The following is a 24,504-nucleotide window of genomic DNA, read 5'->3' as shown; positions in this document are numbered from 1 at the left end:
TTCAAAGACAAAGAAGGAAATCTTGAAAGCAGCAAGGGAACAGCAAGTCATCATGTACAAGGGAACACCCATAAAGTCATCAGCAATTTCTCATCAGAACTATTACAAGCCAGAAAGGAGTGGGCTGATATATTCAAAGCGCTGGGGAAAAAAAACTGCCAACCAAGATACTGTATCTGGAAAAACTGCCCTTCAAAAATAAGTAAAGAATAAAAACCCACTCAGGTAAAAAATAGATGAGGGAATTCATCTCTGATAGACCTACCTCATAAGAATTGCTAAAAGGAGTCCCTTCCAGTTGAAACAAAAAGACACTAGAGAGCAACACAAAAATATCCAAAAACATAAAAATCTCTAATAAAGGTATATATAGACAAATACAGAATCTTGGAATACTGGAATGGTGGTACATAAGTCACTTTTAATTCTGGTATAGAACTTAAAAGATAAAAGCATAAAAACAGGTATTAAACATAAAACTATGTTGATGACACAAAACATAAAAAAAATTTAATTTATGACATCAATAATTTTAAAGCAGGGAAAGAGATGTAAACAGCTTGAGCTTTTCTTTTTTTTTTAATTTTTTTTTCAACGTTTTTAATTTATTTTTGGGACAGAGAGAGACAGAGCATGAACGGGGGAGGGGCAGAGAGAGAGGGAGACACAGAATCGGAAACAGGCTCCAGGCTCTGAGCCATCAGCCCAGAGCCTGACGCGGGGCTCGAACTCACGGACCGCGAGATCGTGACCTGGCTGAAGTCGGACGCTTAACCGACTGCGCCACCCAGGCGCCCCTTGAGCTTTTCTATGTAACCGAATTTACAAGTTTAAAAAAGACTGTTAGGATCTATACAAAGTTTTATGTAATACTGATGGTTTACTCACAAAAAATACCTACGGAAGATCCACAGAAGAAAATGAGAAAAGAATCAAAGCAGGTCACTTTGTGTTAATGAGACACAAAGGAAGAGTAGCAAAAGAGGAAAAGAGGGACAAAATAACTACAAGATAAATAGAAAACAATAAAATGGCAAGAGTAAGTCCCTCCGTATTAGTAATTATTCTAAATGTAAGTGGATTAAACTCTCCAATCAAAAAACATGGAGTAAATGGGCCACCTGGGTGACTCAGTCAGTTAAGCAGTTAAGCATCTAACTTTGGCTCAGGTCATGATCTCATGGTTTAAGAGTTCGAGCCCTGTATCAGGCTCTCTGCTGTCAGCACAGAGCCTGCTCTGGATCTTGTCCCCCTCCTCCCCTCCCCTTTCTCTTACTCTCTCTCTCTCAAAAATAAACACTAAAGGGGCGCCTGGGTGGCTCAGTCGGTTAAGCGTCCGACTTCAGCTCAGGTCACGATCTCACGGTCCGTGAGTTCGAGCCCCGCGTCGGGCTCTGGGCTGATGGCTCAGAGCCTGGAGCCTGTTTCCGGTTCTGTGTCTCCCTCTCTCTCTGCCCCTCCCCCGTTCATGCTCTGTCTCTCTCTGTCTCAAAAACAAATAAACGTTAAAAAAAATTTAAAAAAAAAAAATAAAAAAAAAAATAAACACTAAAAACAAAAACAAAAACAAAACCCAAAGATTAAAACAACAACAACAACAAAGAGTGACTGAACAGACTGCTATACCCTGTCTACAAGGCACTCACTTTAGATAGAAGAACATATATAACCATAAACGAAGGGATGGAAAAACATATTCCATGCAAATAGTAACCAAAAAAGAACAGGAGTGACCATACCTAGATCAAAAGACATTACACAATGATAAATCAGACAGCTTACCAGAAAATTATGACAATTATGAATATATATTATATGCACCTAACAGGAGTGCACCAAAATTTGTGAAACAATGACAGAATTAAAGGGAGAAAAAATAAGACAATCAATAGGAGATTTCAATACCCGGCTTTATAATGGATAGATCAACCAGAATATCAGTAAGGAAAAAGAGGACTTGAACAACAGTAGAGAGCAAATAAACTAACATACATATCCAGAACACTCCACCCAACAACAGCAGAATACACATTTTTCTCAAACACACACACAGAACATTCTCCAGGACAGATCATGTGTTAGGCCACAAAACAACTTTCATAAAATTTAAGAAAAGATGAAATCATACCAAGTATCTTTTCCAACCACAATGGAATAAAACTAGAAATCAACAGCAAAAGGAAAACTGGAAAATGCACAAATATGTGGAAACTGAACACACTTCTGAGCAATCAGTGGATCAAAAAAGAAATCACAAGGGAATTCAGAAAATACTCAAGACATGAAAACACAACAAAACTTAAGTGATGCAGCAAAGGCAGTATTAAGAGGGAAGTTTATAGCAGTAAATTCCTACTTACATTAGAAAAGAAAGATCTCAAATCAACAACCTAACTCTACACCTCAAATAATTAGGAAAAAGAACAAAACCCGAAGTTTACAAAAGTAAGTAAATAGTACAGATTAGAGCAGAAAAAAGTAAAATAGAGAATAGAACAAAAAAATTTAATGAAACTAAAAACTGTTTGGAAAAAGCCAAAAAAATTGACAAAACTGTAGCTATGTGAACTAAGAAAAAGTCCCCCAAACCAGAAAAAGATGACATTAAATGAGAAAAAGAATTATAAGAGACTACTACAAATAATTATGCACCAACAAACAGGGCATCTAGAAAAAACAGACAAATTTCTAGAAACATATAGCCTACCAAGACTAAACCATAACAAATTAAAAAAATCTAAATAAACCTGTAATTAGGAAGGATATTAAGTCAATAATCAAAAACATCCCAAGGTATTTGAAAAGAAAAGCTCAACACAGATGGCTCCACTGGTGAATTCTGCCAACATTTAAAGAATCAATACCAATCCTTATCAAGCACTTGTCAAATAATTGAGGAGGAAAAACTTCCAAATTCATTTAACAAGGCTAGTATTACCCTCATACCAGAATCAGACAAGTACTACAAGGGGAGGTGGGAAAAATGAGTAAAGGTGGTCAAAAGGTACAAGCTCCCAATTATAATCTTAATAAATTCTGGGGATGTAATGTACAGCATAGTGACTATAGTTAAAAATACTGTATTCTCTCCTTGAAAGTTGCTAGGAAAGTAACTCTTAAAAGTTATTCAAAAATATTCATGGATTGTAATACTTAAAAAAAGAACTACCATAACATCCAGCAATCCCACTTACAGGTATATATTCAAAAGAACTGAAAACAGGATTTAGAAGAGATATTTACATATCCACATTCAGTGCAGTATTACACGCAACAGCCAGTGGTGGAAGAAACCCAAATATTTACTAACAGATGAATGGAAAAACAAAATGTGGTGTACACATATAACAGAACATTAGCTTTAAATGGAAGGAAATTCTGACAGATGCTATAACATGGATGAACCTTGAGGACATTATGCTAAGTGAAATAAGCCAGTCCTGGTCACAAAAAGGCAAATATTGCATGATTTCACTTAAGTGTGGTCTAAAGTAAATTCTTTTTTTTAAAGATTTTATTTTACTAAAAATTCTTTTTATGTTTATTTTTGGGAGAGAGAGAGACCAAGCACGCAAGTGGGAGGGGGGGGGAGGGAGGGAGGGAGGGAGGGAGGGAGAGAGAGAGAGAGAGAGAGAGAACGCAAGCGGGGGGGGGGGGGGGGGGAGAGAGAGAGAGAGAGAGAGAGAGAGAGAGAGAGAGAGAGAGAGAGACACGCAGAATCCAAAGCAGATTCCAGGCTCTGAGCTTTCAGTACAGAGCTCAACACAGGGCTTGAAATCATGAACTGTGAGATATGACTTGAGCTGAAGTTGGATGCTTAAATTCAGCTCCCCAGGCACCCCTAAAAAGACTCATTTTTAAAGTAATCTCTACACCTCTACACCTAACATGGGGCTCAAACTCACAACCCCAAGATCAAGACTTGGATGCTCTACTGACTGAGCCAGCCAGGTATCTCTAAAGTAGTCAAATTCTTAAAAATAGAAAGTAGAATGGTAGTCGCTAGGGACTGGAAGAAGAGGAAAAAATAAACTGTTGTTCAACGGGTACAGTTGCAGTTTTCCAAGAAGAAAAAGTGCTTGATACCTGTTGCATAACACTGTGCATAGTACTGTACACTTAAATATGGTTTAGATGGTAAACTTTAGGTTATGAGTTCTTCACCACAAAAAAAAAAAAAAAAAAAAAAAAAAGCTTATTAAGTACCTGGCAAAAGTAATCCAGAACAACCAATTCTGACATATATTTGAATAAAACTATTTCAAAACTAATGAAAAAATCCTCAAGGCCTCTAAATAAACAATAATAGTAACAATGATAGTACTTATTATAAATTAATGTTAGTACAGTAACTCAAATGGCAAAAAAATAAAATCAGACTAAAATCACACTTCAAAAAACAACATAATGCAAAGCATCAATGAAGCAACATTTTTAGAAAGCTCAATGAAAGATATGAACCAAGGATTTTATACCCACCTAAGTTGTCCTTCAAGTATCAAGGCAACAGAAGAAACTTAAGAATTCTATTGGGCACTTTTGACAAATCTACTAGAATATCACTGTTAAACAAAAATATAATGCAAGCCACACATGCGAGCCATATCCTTAAATTTTCTAATAGCCACACTTAAAAGAGCAAAAAACAGATGAAAGTAATTTTAATAATACATTTTATCTAAGCCAATTACACATCTGTAACATTATTGTCTCAACATGCCATCAAAGTTTTTTCTCCCATGCCAAAATTTAGTGTGTATTTTACACATATAGAACATTTAAATTCGAACTAGCCATATTTCAAGTGCTCAACAGCCACAAATGACTACTGGCTACATACTCCACAGTATAATACATCTTCATCTTGGCTTCATCCAACCAAGAGGCAACCAAGAGGCAACTCTAATAAAATTTAATAAAATTTTACTTACACACACACACACACACACACACACACACCTCTCATAGATGGTCAAAGGATGAAAGACTAATGTACAAACATCTGCACACTAAAGTGGAAATAATGCAACTAAAAACAGATGGACGGAGTGCCTGGGTGTCTCATCAGTTGAGTGTCCAACTTTGGTTCAGGTCATGGTCTCATGATTCATGAGTTCACACCCTACATCAGGCTCACTCCTGTCACACAGATCCACTTCAGATCCTTTGTCTCCCCCTCTCTCTGCCTCTGCCCCGCTTGCACACTTGTACTCTCTCTTTCAAAAATAAATATTTAAAAAAAAAAAGAAGGAAAAAAAGCCTTCTCAAATAGAAAGCATGCACTATAACACAATACAAAAAAACTGTTAAATATTATAGTAAGAGTTGGGACCAAAGGTATTCAGTCCTATCAATAAATATGAATGGACTTATCTATGAAAACAAAAAAATTTTCTACTTGTTTAATAAGACTCAACTATATGCTGTGTACAACATCCCCCCTCCCCAAAAAAGTGGTTGGGGAAAAAGCAAAATTAAAGGAATGAATGAAAGTTTATCAAGTAATGGAAAACAGTAAGAAAGACAAACAGATCCTCATTATTACATAAGTAGAGTTCAAGTCAAAGAGCATTAAGCATGACCCAAAACCCACAATTCACAATAAGGGTTTTTAATATCTACATATCATTCATGAATGTCTATATCTATACATTTTGGATATCCATACAGATTTAAGAATATCTATACATCAAATGACATGGCAACCATTTTATAAAGCAAAAGCTACAGGATATGTAAGGACCGATAAATAAAAACACAGTACTAATATTAACTAACTTTACCACACCACTCCCAGCATAAGGTAAGTCAAATGGACAAAGAATAAGCATGGACCTAAGCACTGACCTAACTTTAATAAGGCAGATCTTATAGCCATATATCAAACTTTACACCTAATGCTCCTCAAGTTCACAAGCAACTGATAAATGTAATCATTTATCAGTTAAGAATTACAAAGACTAGGGTATTATGAATGGAGTAAAAGGGATAAGGAAAGAGACAATTCTGAGTAAACCCCTTTGTATGGTTTTGAAGTTTTAAAACCTTATTAATGTTCAACATGCCCTAAAGATAATTAAAATCAACACGGATGTGGGGAGAAACCAAAATAGTACACAAGGAGAAACAACAAATAAACCTCCCTCAATAGAAATGATTATTCCATACATCCACAATGAAGAGAATGGGAAACAAAGGTATTTAGGTTCCTTTGGAAAATAATGATTTGAAATTCATCTTTAAAACTTTGACAACATGGGGCGCCTGGGTGGCGCAGTCGGTTAAGCGTCCGACTTCAGCCAGGTCACGATCTCGCGGTCCATGAGTTCGAGCCCCGCGTCAGGCTCTGGGCTGATGGCTCAGAGCCTGGAGCCTGTTTCCGATTCTGTGTCTCCCTCTCTCTCTGCCCCTCCCCCGTTCATGCTCTGTCTCTCTTTGTCCCAAAAATAAACATTGAAAAAAATAATAATAAAATAAAATAAATAAATAAAACTTTGACAACATATACTTCAAAGGACTGTTGTGATGGTTATGTAAGTTTAAAAGGTGTTCAGAAGAGTTCATGGCACATTCTAAGGGATAAAAGTTTCTTGTTGTTATTAAAACATATCAGAGAATACAATCCTCGAAACAGTGGCATTTTAAGAACAAGATAAAAAAAATTTAGAAATTTTGACAATTAAAACCCTTTTTTCAACACCCATTCATAACATAAAATTCCCTGAAAGAAGGAAATGTCCCGAACCTGATAAAAAGCAGGCACCCATGGAAAACCTATACTTAATAACCATACTTAATGGTCAAAGACTGAATGCTTTCCTCAAGTTCAAGTTCAAGCCAAGGAAGTCTGTTCTCACCACTTGTAGCCCACATTTCACCTAAGATTCTAGTCAGTACAATGAGAGAAGAAAAACAAACACAGACATGTAGACTGGGAAAGAAGTAAAATTATTTGTACATGATATGGTTCATGTAGGGAGACAATCCTGGGGTATCTCAAAGGCTCCTAGGGCTAAAAAATGAATTAACAAAGTTGCAAGTCAATATTAAACACTCAAGTAAATTTCCATATATCAGTAACTGAAAAATGTAAATAAAAAGCAATACCACTTACAACAGCATCAAAACTACTAAATGCTTAGAGACAGACTTAACAAATTATGTGTAAACTTACACAGCAACATAAATGTAAATATTACATGTTCCTGGATTGGAGGGTTCAATGTTGTTCCAAAAAAATTTTACGTGGGTAGATTTTCCCCTAAATTATTTAAATTTCTAATAAATCCCTATCAAAGCCCTACCATGTTTGTTCCTTTTTTTTTTTTTAACAGAAATGGACAAGTTGATTATAAAATTCATATAGAAAGGCAAAAGAAAAATAGCCAAAATAACTCTGAAAAAGAATAAATGTGAAAGACATACACAATCTGACTACTAAATCATAAGTTTTAAATTATAAAGCTAAATTAATCAACATCACTAGCATATGAGCACATAAAACAACAGAAAAGTCTAGAAATAGACCCACAAACACACAGATAATGAATTTGAGACAAAGGTGTCAATCAATGGGGGAATTAAATGAGGGTAAGGATAGTCTTTTCAACAAATGGTTTGAACATGAGTTTGGGGGAAAAATGAGCCGATACTCTTAACTCATACTTTACACAAAAATTAACTCAAAATAGATCACAGACTCTAAATATAAAGCCTAAACTTATATCTGTAAGAAAATATAGAAGAAAAATTTTAGCAACCCTGGTTTTGGCAAAGACTTCTTAGGACACAAAATGCATTGATTATAAATGAAAGAACTGACAAATTAGACTTCCTAAAAATTCAAAAATTATGCCATTTAAAATACAAGAAAATGAAAAGACATGCCAGACTGAGAAAAATATTCACAATACATATGTGAGCCCTTCTATGCAGAATATATAAAGAACTGTTATATCTCAATAATAAACCAACCCAATTTTTTTTAACAAAATGAGTCCATGATTTAAACAGAAACTTCACAAAGCACAGTAATAACCAACAAGCACTTGAAAAGATGAACATCTTTGTATCAAAAAAATGAAAAATAAACCCATAGAAAGTTTTGATTACACACTCACAAAATGACTAAAATTAAGAAACTGGCAACACCAACTGTTGGTGGCAATGTCAAATAATATCACCCCTAAGGAAAACTATTGGGTAGTTTCTTATACAGTATAAATATACCCTTATCACATGACCCAACCATCTTACTGCTAAGTACGTACCCAAGAAGTGAAACACATGTTCACAAACAACTTGCACATGGATGTTAACTGCTATTTTGCTCACAACAACCAAAAATTGGAAACAATACAAATGTATATCAACAGATACATAGACAAAATGAATACATTCATTCATTGGAATACTACTCAGTTAAAGGGAGGGGAGGGGTCAAACTAATCTCACACACACACACACACACACACACACACACACAGGCACAACAATGAATTATACCAAAAGTATGCTGAGAAATAACCAGACACAAACAGCCATATACTGTTATGGTTCCATGTATAAGATGTTTGTGGACAGAGTAAACTAACCTATAGTGATCAAAATCAGATCAGGAGCTGACTGAAATGGGGGTGGAGGACAGGACTACAAAAGGGCTCAAAGGGGACTTTTGTAGGGAATGAAAATGTTCTACTTATTTTTTGGAAGGGTGGTTACACAGATATATTTGTTTATTAAAACACAGAACCACACACAAAATAAATGCTTTATGCTGTATGTAAATCACTTCAATAAAGGTGATTTTTAAAAAGAAGAAGAGGGGCACTTGACTGGCTCAGTCAGTAGAGCATGCCAATCTTGATGTCAGGGTTGTGAGTTCAAGGCCCACATTGGGCTTTAAAAAGGGGGAGGGGTTTGCAGGAGGAGGAGGAGGAGGAATAATAATAACCTGTGATGAAACAAAAATTTAATGTAAACAAAACATGCTGGCAAGGCATTATTTACAAAGCTAGTGAATTGTAGTAAAACCGACACTTTCAAGAATGAGTACTAGTGAATGTGTTGAAGTGTAAATTGGTATGATCTGGAGTACAGTTTGGGAAGATGTTTCTAAGCTTTAAATACATCGTCCTATGAGTCTTCTTAAATAATGACATCTGAAAATATTTATGCATTAAGTAGAAAAAGCAGGAAACAAAACCACATACTGAAGATAATCTAAAATATAGTAAGGTAAACAGAATAAGATGACAGCATGAATAAATGTAGAATTTTTTCAAAAGCTAGTAAGGAATGTGCCAAAGTAAAAAAAAAAAAAAAAAAAAAAAAAAGATTCAAAAGTATTAAATAGTGAACTTATAAGTGATCTATTTTCTCCTTTACATTTTCTGAAGTTTACTCAAGTAATATGTATTACAAAAAGCAACCCGTGTCAATCTTTAAAACTACTCATTTGGTATCCTTGTCAGAGTCAAAGAGAGAAGAGACGGAGGAAGACAAAAGGAAAAAGACTCTAGATAAGTCCTTATCCTATTCTAATTAAACCTGATTCTCTTCTAGCACCTTCTAAATCTGATTCTCAGTCCTAGCAACATATTAAAGTCACCTGGAGAAACCATATATGGACTACATGGGAGATAAAATTGTTCAAAGGATTCAGTAGCTGCCTTTCATTTCAACAAATGTGAAATACATACAGTGGAATATTATTCAGCCAATAAAAAAAAAGTACTGACGTATGATACAACATGCATGGACCTTTAAAACACTATATAAGTGAAAATGATCAGATACAAAAGGCCACATATTGTATGATTCCATTTGCAGGAAATGTCCAGATATAGGTAAGTCCACAAAGAAAGTGTATTAGTGGTTGTCAGGGAGTGGTAAAGGTAGTAGGATGGAAAGTGACTATGGGTATGGGATTTCTTCTTAGGGTGATGGAAGTGTTCTGCAACAAGATAGTTATCATATTGTATAACACTGAATTTATGACACTGTATAGCACTGAATGTATTAAAAACCACTGAATGCACACTTTAATATGTGAATTATGTTAAATTGTATTATAATAAAAAAATTGCAAAGAAAAAAAGATCATGTGACAAGGAATGAATTCACGCTTCTACCCGAAGCGACAAAAAAATCTGATGAGAGTTGAAACAACGGTTTTCCAGACACTGGACATTAGGCAATGAAGGACAATGATACTTGAGAGAAGTAAAACAACAAGTGGGGTCCTACAATTGCCTCAGCTTACTATTTTGGAAAAGTTTCCATGCCATGGAACATGAAAGTGAACTACGACAGAGCCTAAAAGACTTCAGGAAATGCACAGACAGAAACAAGAGTCTGAGAAGATGAACCTAAGACTACAGTACCAAAAAGGAAAGAACTGCAGAGAGTGAACCTAGGAGATCTGCAGAATTCTCTGAAGTATTCCACATAGTCCTCATCAGCACAGGTGTGTGGACTACCTGACACTGGAGAAAGAGCTATCCCAAAGGATTAGAGGGAAAATTGTCTGTCACTCAGGGCCAAGAAGAGACCTGTTCCCATCAACTAGCCTGGAAAAAAGACATGCTACACACAGAAGAAAGAAGTAAGGATGACATTAAATTTCTCATCAGAAACAGTGCAAGTGAGAAGACTAGAGCACCATTTTTTAAATACTAGACGAAAAAAACTGTCAAGCTATAATTAAATATCCAGCAAAAATATTTTCAAAAACAAAGGTGACGTTAGACATCTGTTGTACAAAAATGCACATACAGTTAACAATATTGTAATTTATATTTATAAAAATGTTAAGGATAAATTTACTTGCTTTACCACATACAAAAATGGGAAAAAAACACTTTTAGACATGCAAAAGCTTAAGTATTCATCACCAGTAGACCTGCACTACAAGAAATGTTAACAGAAGTCCTTTTGGGAAGAAGGAAAATGATACCTAATGGAAGTCTAGATGAAAACCAAGAGTAATAATAACTACAAGGATAAATACATACATCTTTCTCTTATCATTTACAAGTATGTGAAAAATAATTGGCTGTTTAAATAAAAATAATAAGTATGTACCACAGGGTTTATTACAAGTGTGAAATGTATGAAAACGACAGCATAAGGTCTTAGCAGGGAGAAATGGAAATACACTATTTCAAGGTTCTTACACTATACATAAGTAGTATATCACACAAAGGTAGACTGTGATAAACTAAAGATATACAGATGGTCCTTGATTTTTATGATGGTTCAACTTGCCATTTTTCCACTTTACAATGATTTGAAAATGATATGCACTCAGTATAAACCATACTTCAAAATTTTACTCTTGATCTTTTCCTGGGCTAGCACTATGTGGTACAATACATTCCTGTGATGCTGAGCAGTAGCAGTGAGCTACAGCTCCCAGTCAACCACACAATCATGAGGGCAAACAATCCATACATTTATAACCATCCTGTACCCATAAATCCACTGTGTTGCTCACTTTCAGTATTCTATAAAGTACATCAAATATTCAAAACTTTATCATAAAAGACTATGTGCTAGATGATTTTGCCCAACTGTAGAGTAAGTGTCCTAAGTACTTTTTTTTTTAATTTTTAAAAATTTTTTTTTTCAACGTTTATTTATTTTTGGGACAGAGAGAGACAGAGCATGAACGGGGGAGGGGCAGAGAGAGAGGGAGACACAGAATCGGAAACAGGCTCCAGGCTCCGAGCCATCAGCCCAGAGCCTGAAGTGGGGCTCGAACTCCCGGACCGCGAGATCGTGACCTGGCTGAAGTCGGACGCTTAACCGACTGCGCCACCCAGGTGCCCCCTGAGTACTTTTAAAGTAGGTTAGGCTAAGCCATGAAGTGAAGGTTGGGTGCATTAAATACGTTTCAACTTACAATATTTTCAGCTTACAATGAGTTTACTGGGAAATTAACTCATTTTAGGTCAAGGAACATCTGTATATTATAAACCCTAAATCAGAATTTCTCAATCTTGGCACTAGCGACATTCTAGGCAAGGCAAGTCTGTGTTGTGGGAGGATGGCTTGTGCATTGGAGAATGTTTAACAGTATCCCTGACTTCTACCCATGAGATGTTGGGAACACAAATTGCAACCTCCCCACACTGTGAAAATCAAAAATATTCCTGGACATTACCCAATGTCCTCTGGGAAATAAGAGAGACCCATCTGACAACGATGTCTCTAAAGCAATCACTTAAAGTAAAACAAAAAACAAAAAAAAGTAATAGGAAATAAGCCAAAAGCAGAAACAAAATGCAATCAGAAAAAATAATCTAAAAGAAGGTAGAGTAAGAGAAAAAGAAAACAAGAGAAGAAACAGAAAACACTGTTTGCTTCCACAGCACAGACACTAAATTGGAACAACTGTGCAAGGATGAGATGCAAAATCACGAAGCATTCTATATTTTTTAGAGGCGCCTAGCTAGCTCATTTGGTAGAGCATGCGACTCTTGATCTAGGGCTTGTGAGTTCAAGCTCCACTTTGGGCACAGAACCTACCAAAAACAAAAAACACAGAAAAGAGTAAGATGACAGAGTGAAACCTAACCATATCAAAAATCATATTAAATGTCAGTGAACTAGGAATAGAGGGAACCTCCTCAACTCGACAAAGACTATTTACAAATTATCATCTAACATCATCATAGTTCATGGTGAGAAACTTGAAGCTGTCCCACTAAGATAACTTACATAGGAAAAATGTCCCCTCTCATCACTTTGCTTCAACACTGGAAGTTCTAGTTAGTGAAGTAAAACAAGAAAAGGAAGTAAAAGGTACACAGATTGAGAAAGAAGACACAAAACTGCTTTGTTTGCAAATGTTATGAACATCCATGTAGAAAATGAAGTATTTTGTCATTTCCTCAAACTAGTAAGTGATTATAAGCAAGGTTGCAGGATTCAAAGTTACTATACAAAAACTAAATCACTTTCCTATATACCAGCAATGAACAAGTAGAATTTGAAATTAAAAACACAGGATCATTTACTTTAGCATCTCCCAAAATGAAAGACTTAGATATAAATCTAACAATTATCTATGAGGGAAAAACTACAAAATTCTGAGGAACAAAATCAAAGAACTAAATAATTTATTCTAGATTCATGGAGAAGAAAGCTCAACTTAAGAAGTCTCCAGGGGCGCCTGGGTGGCTCATTTGATTGAGCGTCTGGCCGGCTCAGGTCATGATCTCACGGTTCATGGGTTCGAGCCCCACATCGGGCTCTGTGCTGAGGCTCAGAGCCTGGAGCCTGCTTTGGATTCTGTGTCTCCCTCTGTCTCTGCCCCTCCCTCACTCATGCTCTATTTCTGCCTCTCAAAAATGAATAAAAGTTTAAAAATTAAAAAAAAAAAGTCTTCAACAAATGGTGCTTTAAAAACTGGACATCCACATGCAAAATAATGAAACCAGATACAGATCTTACCTCTTTTACAAAATACAAAATGGATCACAGATCTAAATGTAAAATGGCAATCTCTAAAACTCCTATAAGGCAACACAAGAAAATCTAGATGACGCTGGGCATAGCAACGACTTTTTAGATACAACACTAAAGGCACCATCCATGAAACAAATTGATAGATTAGACCTCATCAAAATTAAAAACTTCTGTTCCATGGAAAAAAACTGTTCAATGTCAAAAAAAAAAAAAGAAAAAGAAAAAGAAAAAGAAAAAAAAAAAGAAAGAAAAGCCAAGCCACAGAGTGAGAAAAAAAATCTAATGAAGAGCTGTTATCCAAAATATGCAAAGAACGTTTAAAACTTAACAATAAGAAAACAAGCAAGCTTATTGAAAAATGGGCCATGGACCTTAACAGACACTTCACCAAAGAATATATACACATAGCAAATAAGCATATGAAAAGATGCTCCACACTGTATATCAGGGAAAACTGAATTAAAACATACCACTACACCACTATTGCAATGTCTTAAATCCAGAACAGTGGCAACATCAAAAGCTGGCAAGGATGTAGAGCAACAGGAACTCTCACACATTACTGGTGGTAATGCAAAAACATACAGTCACTTTGGAAGAGTTTGGCAGTTTCTCACCAAATTAAAATGCTCTTACCATAAAACACAGCTATTGTGCCCTTGATACTTAAACAAAACGAGCTGAAAACTAGTAACCACATAAAAACCTGCCCACGGATATTTACTCATAATTATCAAAACTTAAAGGACTCAAGATGCCCTTCAGTTGGTGAATGTATAACGTGGCACATCCAGACAACAGAATATATTAATCAATGCTAAAAAGAAATGACTTATCAAGCCATGAAAAGACATAGAGAAACCCTAAATGTATACTACTAAGTGAAAAAAGTCAAACTGAAAGGCTACCTACTATATGATTCCAACTAAATGCTATTCTGGAAATATAAAGCAATGTAAACAGTAAAAAGATCAGTGGGTGAGGAGGGTTGGGGGCAATGGCACTGAAAATACTCTGTGTATACCATTATGATAGACACATGTCATACATTTATTTGTTCAAACCCACAGAATGTTAATGTAAACTATGGACTTCAAGTGATTATGATTTGTCAATGTAGGTTCACTAACTGTAACAAGTTTATCACTCTGGTGGAGAATACTGATGATGGGGAAGGCTATGCATGTATGAGGGCAGGAGATATATAAGAAATCTCTGTACCTGCCCCACAATTTTGCTGTGAACCTTAAACTGTTCTTCTAAAGTATAAAATCCTGGGGCACCTGGGCAGCTCCAGTTGGTTAAGTATTGGACTCTTGATTTTGGCTCAGGTAATGATCTCATGGTCCAGGAGATAGAGTCACAGTGGGGCTCTGCACTGAGAGCTTGGAGCCTGCTTGGGATTCTCTCCTTCCCTCTCTGCCCCTCCCCTGCTCACACATGTGCACTCTCTCTCAAAATAAGTAAATTTAAGATGCATGCCTCTAGATATGGAACATTATTTTTAAAAAGTGTAAAATCTTTTTTTATGTTTATTTTTAGACAGAGAAAATGAGAGAGCATGCACGTGTTGGGGAGGGGCAGAGAATCCCAAGCAGGCTCCATGCTGCCAGTGTAGAGCCCTACTGTCAGCGTAGAGTTTGACACGAGGCTCAATCTCATGAACCATGAGATCATGACCTGAGCTGAAATCGAGAGTGGGAGGCTTAACCAACTGAGTCACCCAGGGGTCCCAACAATCTCTGTCTTAATAGTGGTATTAACATCATTTACATTTAACATGATTTTTTAATTAGGATTTTACACTTTTAGGGGCCCCGTGTGTGGTTCAGTCAGTTGAGTGACCGACTCTTGATTTCAGCTCAGGTCATGATCTCGTGGTTCTGAGATCAAGTCCCGAGTCAGGATGCTCCGCACTAGGCACACCGGGCATGGAGCCTGTTTGGGATTCTCTCTCTCCCTCTGCCCCTCCCCCACTCGTGCATGCACACATTCACTTTCTTAAAAAAAGAGACTGTCGGACTAGGTAAAAACAAGACCCTATTATAAGCTGCCTATAAAAAATGCACTTTGAATATAAAGATTTAAGTAAGTTAGAGGTAAAAAAAAAAAAAAAAAAACGAAAAAGATAAACCATGCTAACGCTTAGTCATAGAGATTTAATATGACCATATTAGCATCCAACAAAGATTTCAGAACAAACTACCAAGGATTAAGAGGTTTATTTCATTGGGGAACCTGGCTGGCTCAGTTAGAAGAGCATGCAGACATTGATCTCAGGGTTGTGAGTTTGAGTCCCACATTGGGTGCAGAAATTACAAAAAAAAAAAAAAAAACCTAAAAAAAAGGAAATTTATATTTTCAATATTTATTTTTATTTTTGAGAGAGTGCACACACAAGTAGAGGAGGGGCAGAGAGAGAAGGAGACACAGAATCCAAAGCAGGCTCCAGGCTCTGAACTGTCAGCACAGAGCCCAATGTGGGGCTAGAACTCACGAACTGTGAGATCAGGACCTGAACCAAAGTCAGACATTTAACCGACTGAGCCACCCAAGCACCTCAAGAAGTTTATTTCATTATGCTTAAAGAGATCCATCAGTCAAAAGGACATAACAACCCTACTCATTTGTGCACCTAATAACAAAGCTTCAAGATACATTAAACAAAAACAAGTATACATTCAAGGGTAAAAAGGCAAATTCACAATTACAGAGGTTTTAATACCATATTTTCAATAACACATAAAACAAGTAGAGAGAAAATCAGCAAAGATATAGTAGTAGACTTTAACACTACTAGCTAACTTGATCTAACTTAAAAAAAAATTTTTTTAATGTTTATTTTATTTTTGAAAGGGACAGAATGCGAGTAGGGGAGAGGCAAAGAGAGAGGGAGACACAGAATCCAAAGCAGGCTCCAGACTCTAAGCTGTAAGCACAGAGCCTGATGCGGGACTGAAACCCACAAACTGTGAGATCAAGACCTGAGCCAAAATCAGATGCTTAACTGACTGAGCCACCCAGGCACCCCTAACTCGATCTGACTTTTACACAATGCTCCATCCAAAGGCAGCATACACCTTCTTTTCATGTTCACAGGGACCATTTACCAAGACAGAACATACTCTGAAAAGCATATTACATATTTCAAAAAGTTTATAAGAATTCAAACCATATGTCCTCAGACCACCATGCAATCAAGTTAGAAATTCATAACAGAAAAATCTCTGTGAAACCATTAAATATTTGGAAACTAAATAACACATTTCTAAATAACCCCAGGGTCAGAGGTATCAAAAGGAAAATTACAAAGTATCTTAAGGTGAACGAAAATTTAAACAAAAAGTTGCAAAATATTGCTAAAATAGAAAATTTATTGCACTCAATACTTACATTAAAAAGGTCTTAAATCAATAACATTAGCTTCCACCCTAAGAAACTAGAAAAAGAGCATATTAGACCCGAGTAAGCAGAAGAAAGGAAATGATCAAGATTAAAGTGGAAATCAATAAAAGAAAACAAAATCAACAGAGAAAAACCAATGAACCCAAAAGCTGATTCTTTAACAAAATCAATAAAATTAATAAGCTTCTAGCCAAACTGATGAGGGGAAAAGTGGGAAGACACAAATTACCAATATCAGGAACATAAGAGGAAACATCACCCTAGAGTGTATTATGAACTTCATACCAGTAAACTTGTCAATAAGTGAAAAGGACAATTTCCTTAAAAGAAACAAACTTTTGCCAAAGTTCACTCAGGAAGAAACAGATAATTTGAATGACCCTCTATTACAGAAACTGAGCTATAGTTAAAAATCCTTCATACAAGAAAATTCCAGGGACAGATGGCTTCACTGACAAATTCTACAAAATATTTGAGGAAACAGCAACTCTACACAAATTTTTCCATCATACAGAAGTGGAAAGAATACTTATCAACTCATTCTATGAAGCCAGTATTACGATACCAAAACCAGAAAAAGACATTTCAGGAGAAGACAACTACAGATGAATATCCCTTCAGATACAATCATCCCAAACAAAAATTTAGCAAACAGAATCCAACATGTTAAAAGGAGAATACATGACCAAATACGGTTTATCCCAGGAATGCAACATTAATTTCAAAACCAGTGTAATTCACTATATTAATTTTTTTAAGCCATGATCATTTCTATACACAGAAAAAGCATTTACAAAATCCAACATCCTTTCTAAAAATTCACAGAAAACTAAAAATATATAAGAGAATTTCTTCAATCTGATAAAGGAGATCTACTAAAAACAAAACCCACAACATCGTACTTCAGTGAAATACTGAATGCTTCTCCCCTAAAATTAGGAAGACAGGATATCTACTCTCAATATGCTACCTATCCATTCCTCTAATATTCTAAATACTGCTTTTGTAAGTAAAGTTATATGTATTTCATTAATTTTGCCTCCCAAAGAAATGTATTAGCTTTAGCTAAAAAATCAATAAACAGTCACATTACTAAGGTTTCTGTTTTTTTCTATAAAAGTGGATTTAAAGACATTTATCAACTAAACAGGTAAGTGCCCATTTGCAATAAATTCTTTTTAGAATTTAATAACAGGGTAAAGATTTTTCTCTTCTGAAAAACAGCTGTGTTAAATTTTAAATGAATAAGAACTGAATCACCCTCAGTTTCTCTATCTTAACTGCCTGTGGGGATTTGAAGAAGAAAAGAAGGTAAGAGGACTTTAATGTCTGGAGTAACTGATACCTTAAGCAGAAATGTAAAAGTGAAAGTAATCTTATTGTATAGACATATTTTATCACACACGTTATAATTCTAGAACCTGACTTACAAATCCAGTTTTGGAAAACAAGTCAATCAGAAGTTATATAACAGCAACTAGTTCCACTTGATAAAGTAACTAATGATTAATCTTTGTTATCTAATTGTTGGGTTTTTGAAACCTTGTTTTAAATTGAGAATTTCCTGATGCTGATTAAGACCCTGACCTTCAACATCAACACTAATTTAGGAAGGTGATAATAACATCAATGGCTGGCTTGCTCTTAAATATCCACAAACAACAACAGAAATGAGCAGTAGTAGAGAAAATTCAAAACTAAGCAAAAATAAATCACTGACACAGGGTTTTAAAAAGCATTATTTGATACTGAGCAAATTCATCTATTGATTAACAAAGTTATTTCCGGTATAATTTTGCATTTCTTGAATACTAAGAGTAGAGAGACAGCTCTTACAGAAAATTTCAAGATACCTATATGTGAAAACAACCAAGAATTCGATCACTGGTTATGCAAAGGAAAAATAAGAACATTAAAAAAAAAAAAAAGCTAGCAAATTGGATTCATTCACCCTAGAAATTACACAGAAAGAAAATAAGTATCTCTCACCCACAAAAAAACTGTGCCAGACTATAGAGCTCTATACTTGGAAAAATGCTTGGAAAGCAATTCTTCCGGAAACCACCAAATCTGAAATGGGCAATAGACAAAAACACTCTACTGCCACTATGAAGGAAGCAATCACATAGGGGAGGTGGGGGAGGCAGAATACTCTGCATTCATCAATATTATGTTAGATTTTAAAAAACCATCCTCCATCTCCTGGACCCATTTGAGAATTTCACAGAAATGTATCAAAACCCTCAGATGTTACAGGAAAAAAAAAAAAAAAAAAAAAGGTTGAGCACTACTGCTCTAAACCCAAGCTTCTCAAATTCTAACGTGCATATGAACCACCTAGCGATCTTTTTAAAATGCACATTTTTGATTCAACAGGTGTAGAATGAGACTTCAAATTCAAGCAATTTTAACAAAACTCCCAAGTAATGCCATATCCACAGACCAAACTGAACAGCAAGGTTCTAAACTATGCATCTCACAAAAGGTATCTTTATGGTATAACCACTCTGGAAAACAGTTTAACAGCTTTTCAAAAAAATTAAACAGTTTTACTATACCCACTATATAATCAAGCCGTTTAATCTCCAGGTATTTACCCAAAACAAATGAAAACAGATGTACACAAATGTTCACAGCAGCTTTATTTGCTCAACTGGTGAGTGGATAAACTGTGGTATATCCATAAAAGAGACTACTCTCAGCAATAAAAAGGAATGAATTATTGATACATGGTATAATATGTATGAATCTCAAACAATCATGCTGAGTGAAAGAAACCAGACCAAGAAAGAATATATGCTTAATTACTCTATTTATATAAAAGTCTAGAAAATGCAAACCACTAATCCACAGTGACAGCAGATTAGTGTTTGCCTGAAAAAAGGAGAGAGGACTTATAAAGGAGCATGAGGAAACAACTTTTAGAGATGGTAAATATGTTCATTATCTTAACTGTGGTAATAACGGTTTTACAGGTGTATATAAATGTCAACAAGTTGTACATGTTAAGTATGTGCTGTTCATTCATCAATATACCTCAACAAATCTATTTTAGAAAGACATCTTTCAAATAGGAAATTTGCTATACATAAATAATTAAATTCTAACTTTTGAAAACCCATGTAATACTGTGATAACAAGAAATACACATTCGATGTGAGTCCCAATTCCTGGCACAGAACTCCTAAAACTCTTGGAATTTCCTAAGTGATAAGTGTGACTTGATATTCCTAACAAATCCCTTTCAAGCATATATAGTTTATGTTATGAGGTGACTTTTGGAAAGCATCTAAGCATGGTGGCTGGTTGTCAAGAGAACCAATCATGTGATTAGAGAATTGGAACTTTCAGTCCCAAACCTAATCTCTGGGGAGAGGAGATGGCCTACAGATTGTAGATCAATCACCAATAGTTAATTAATCAATTATGCCTATGTAATGAAGCCTCCATAAAAAACCCCAAAAGGACTAGGTTCAGAGAGTTCACAGGCTGATAGATACATGGAGGTGGCTGAAAGAGTGGCAAATTCCAAGAGGGTATGGACACCCCGTGCCCCTTTCCCCATATGTTGCCCTATAAATTGCCTTCTCCCTGACTGTTCCCGAGTTTTATCCTTTTATTAATAAACCAGTCATCTACCAAGTAAAACGTTTCTCTGAGTTCTGTGAACCACTTTAGCAAATTAATTGAACCTAAGGAGGGGGTGGTTGGATACACCGATCTAGAACCAGTCAGTCAGATGCACAGGCGACTACCTGAACTCGTGATTGGCATCTGAAAGTGGAGGAGGGGAACAGTCTTGTAGAACTGAGCCCTTAACCTTTAGGATCTAATGCTATCTCCAGTGTCAGAATTGAGTTGAATTGTAGGACACTCCGCTGATGTCAGAGAATTGCTTGGTGTGTGTGTGCGGGGGGGGGGGGGGATCCCCCACACTGGAATAGATGTCAGAACTGAATATATACACCTTTACACATATGCTAAGATTAAGAACTTTCCCCCTTGCAGTGGGGTAGGCAGTAGTGGTGAAAGGTGACTCAGAGGGACAGCCATTTAGGATCTTTCTTAACTCCAAGTAACCACTGAAAACATGTACTGTAGAGTAGATAAGAAAGCCAGTGGTGATCCAATAATAGACTACAATTTAAAAAAGAAATCTTAGTCTGTTTCAGTAAAACCTGGAATTTTGCTAACTATGTAACTATATAAACAGGGTTTTGCAAAATACAAAATTATAGTTAGACACCTTTTGAGAAGTCAGTCTCACTCCCACCAATGTCCACTCTCTCAACTACCATTGTCTCCCCAGGAGTGGGTTGCTATCCACCAAGGTAGCCAATCATCTCACCTTACCCCAAACACAGTCAACTGAATCAGGCTAGATACCTTACCTGAATTAGGTCAATCATATTATATCTCCTGGGAAGTTAGAAATGAGAGTGAATCACTACTCTCAGCCAGAGATTTCTGCTTAAATAGATATAAATTTAGAAGCTATCGAGTGGCCACCTTGGGCCAACAAGACGCAAAATCTCTGTAAATCCTGTTACAGAGAAGAATGTATTAAGACTAAAAATATTTTAAAAAGAATAATACCTCATCACCAAATGGTGTTCATTCCACAAATGCTGGGGATGGTTCAATATTATAATTCATCAATAATGAACAGATCTGAAGGGAAAATCTCCACAAGTTCCAAAAAGGCATTTGAAAATATTCAAGACTCATTTATGGTAGAAACATTGGAGGTTTTACATATTATTTTTATGAAATTACATACATATGTATAATATTCTACTGTAAGTACCTATATATTTTTTTAATGTTTATTTATGTTTGAGAGGCAGGGGGTGGGGGAGGACAGAGAGAGAGGGAGACACAGAATCTGAAGCAGGCTCCAGGCTCTGAGCTGTCAGCAAAGAGCCTGACGCGGGGCTTGAACTCACAAACTGTGAGAGCACGACCTGAGCCAAAATTCGACCTTTAACCAACTGAGCCACCCAGGTGCCCGAGTAAATACCTATTTTGTTTTCTACGTCTATAAATCAGTCTAGAATAATCTACATCTTATTTAATGGAGAAACACTACCAGCAGTCACACTGAAGTAAGAAACAAAGATGCCCATTATCCTTACTACTATTCAATATGGAATGGAAATAATTTTCCAACAGAAATTTTAAATAATGAAAGGTAATGAGAAGCACACTAGTTAGAAAAGCAGAAATAAACTATCTCTTTAAGTAAGTTACATGATATTTATAGCTCAATAACTCAAGAGAACCCATGCAAAAGTACAATCAGGTAACTTAAGTCACAAGATATAAAATTAATATATAAAAATCAAGTTTTTAAAAATACAAATAATAACAAGTTATAAAGTATAATAGAAAACAAGGTAACATTTACAATAGCAACCAAGTAAATAAAATTCCGAGAAATAAGTTTAACCAAAAACAAAGCAAACAGAAAAAGAATGCTCCTGAAAATAAATATAACTAGACTCTAACAAATGAAGAGACAAATCATGTTCTTGGATAAAAAGTCAACATCACAAAGATGTCAATTATCTATAAGCTAATTTACAAATGTATGGTAAGTGCCAGTAAAACACCAACATTTTCTTTCTGAAGTCAGACAAAATTATAAAGGTCATATGGAAAAATAAACGAGCAACAATAGTAAGGAAAACTCTGAAAAGGAAAGCAGTAAGAATGTTAGAACTAGCCTCACCATGTATTTTTTAAATGATAAAAATATAAAAATAAAACAATGAAATGATTGATATTACAACAGTATATCTTCAAAAAAACGTGTTTTAAAAAGTCTTCTGCCCAATGAAACAAAATAGAAAATTTAAAAATAAATCCAAATGGCTAAGAAATTTCAAAGATGATGAAAGTGGCATCTCAAACCAGGAAGAAAAGATTTTTTTTAAATGGTGTTTGGACAACTGGACATGCATTTAGATGGGAAAAAAAAAAACGGACCTACAGAGCCATGCGTACTAGAGCAAATCAGACAGGTTCTAGAAGAAATCTTGAGGTAAATTTTGAGAGAGGTGGCAAAACGACCTTAATTTTAATTAAAAAACCAGAAGCATTCTTTCATTAAGAAATGAAAATTTTGGCTACATAACAACCAATATCCATCAAGAGGACACTGATTAAATGTACAATGGAACACCACCTACTTATAGTATTTAACAAATCAGAATCAATGCCTATCCCACAGGAATTTTTTTTAACAACTGTATTTATGCCTTAATCCCTTGTTTTGGGGAATCCCTGTTCCTTCCTCCCCAAACTCCCTTTACACCAATGATCAAAATGCAAACTGACATTCTCTTATACCATCCACTTCTCAGGCTACAGTAACTAGGGTTAATCCAATAATTGACAAGATGACTCAGGCTGGGCCACAGATTTCTCAATCTGAAAGGAAGAGATTAAAAAGCAAATCTCTCTCTCTTAACACACACACACACACACACACACACACACACACACCCTATACTTATATACCTATAAATACATAAATACAGAGGGAAAAAAAGCAAGGAAGGAAGTACATCCACAAAGGTCAAAAACGTGGATATCTCAGAATGGTAGGATTGCAAGGGATCTGTACTTTCTTCTTTATACTTATGGGTATATTCTGAATGTTTTACATATAAGCATATATGTATGATGCTGCTACAAAGGAGAGGTGGGTATTTTCAAAAACAGATAAAACAAGCTGGATGTTTTGGGGGTTTGCTTTTCCAATTTACAGAGACATTAGCTACTTCAGACATGCTCAGGTGGCTGAGCACGTTTCCAGTGATCATGTGTACTGCATTACCACTCTATAGAATGAGTATCTTCCTGTGCTGTATCATGCCCTAAATACAAAACACATATTAGGCAAATTTTAATTACACCACTGTTTCTAAACACAAATTCACTACAATACAGGCAAACAATTATCTAAATTTTACTTTTTTTTTAATTTTTTTTAATGTTTATTTATTTTTGAGACAGAGAGAGACAGAGCATGAACGGGGGAGGAGCAGAGAGAGAGGGAGACACAGAATCGGAAACAGGCTCCAGGCTCTGAGCCATCAGCCCAGAGCCCGACGCAGGGCTCGAACTCACGGACCGTGAGAACGTGACCTGGGCTGAAGTCGGACACTTAACCGACTGAGCCACCCAGGCGCCCCATAAATTTTACTTTTGTAAAGTACGATTCAAAGAATCTTCTTTACATTCAGTACATTTACTTTCTTCAGTAACGTGCTTCCACGTAAAAATTCTGCATTTCATAACAACACAAACTCAGTCTAAAGCTTTTTTAAATTTTTTAATGTTTATTTTTGAGAGAGAGAGAGAGAAAGAGCAGGGGAGGGGCAGAGAGAGAGGGGGAGACACAGAAACCGAAGCAGGCTCCAGGCTCTGAGCTGTCAGCACAGAGCAGGAGAGATGTGGGGCTTGGACTCATGAACCATGAGATCATCACCTGAGCGGAAGTCAGCCGCTTAACTGAGCCACCCAGGTGCCCCAGTCTAAAGCTTTTTAAATACCTCCTTAGAATTCTCAGAAAATTTAGAACTTTGTGATTCATATACAATAAGGATTAACAATGAAAAG

The 24,504-nt window shown here is 35.8% G+C and overlaps 1 protein-coding gene across 3 annotated transcripts in view; it reads right to left on the bottom strand.

Annotated features, from left to right (window-relative positions):
- Positions 1-24,504, bottom strand: part of EPC2 (enhancer of polycomb homolog 2) — a 122,168-nt gene that overhangs the window by 79,343 nt on the left and 18,321 nt on the right. The window lies entirely within an intron of this gene.

Source organism: Prionailurus bengalensis, chromosome C1 (genome assembly GCF_016509475.1).
Source record: "Prionailurus bengalensis isolate Pbe53 chromosome C1, Fcat_Pben_1.1_paternal_pri, whole genome shotgun sequence".
In the NCBI taxonomy this organism is placed as follows: domain Eukaryota; kingdom Metazoa; phylum Chordata; class Mammalia; order Carnivora; family Felidae; genus Prionailurus; species Prionailurus bengalensis.
Note: the sequence above shows the minus strand (reverse complement) of the source record. Positions and strands in the feature narration are given on the sequence as shown.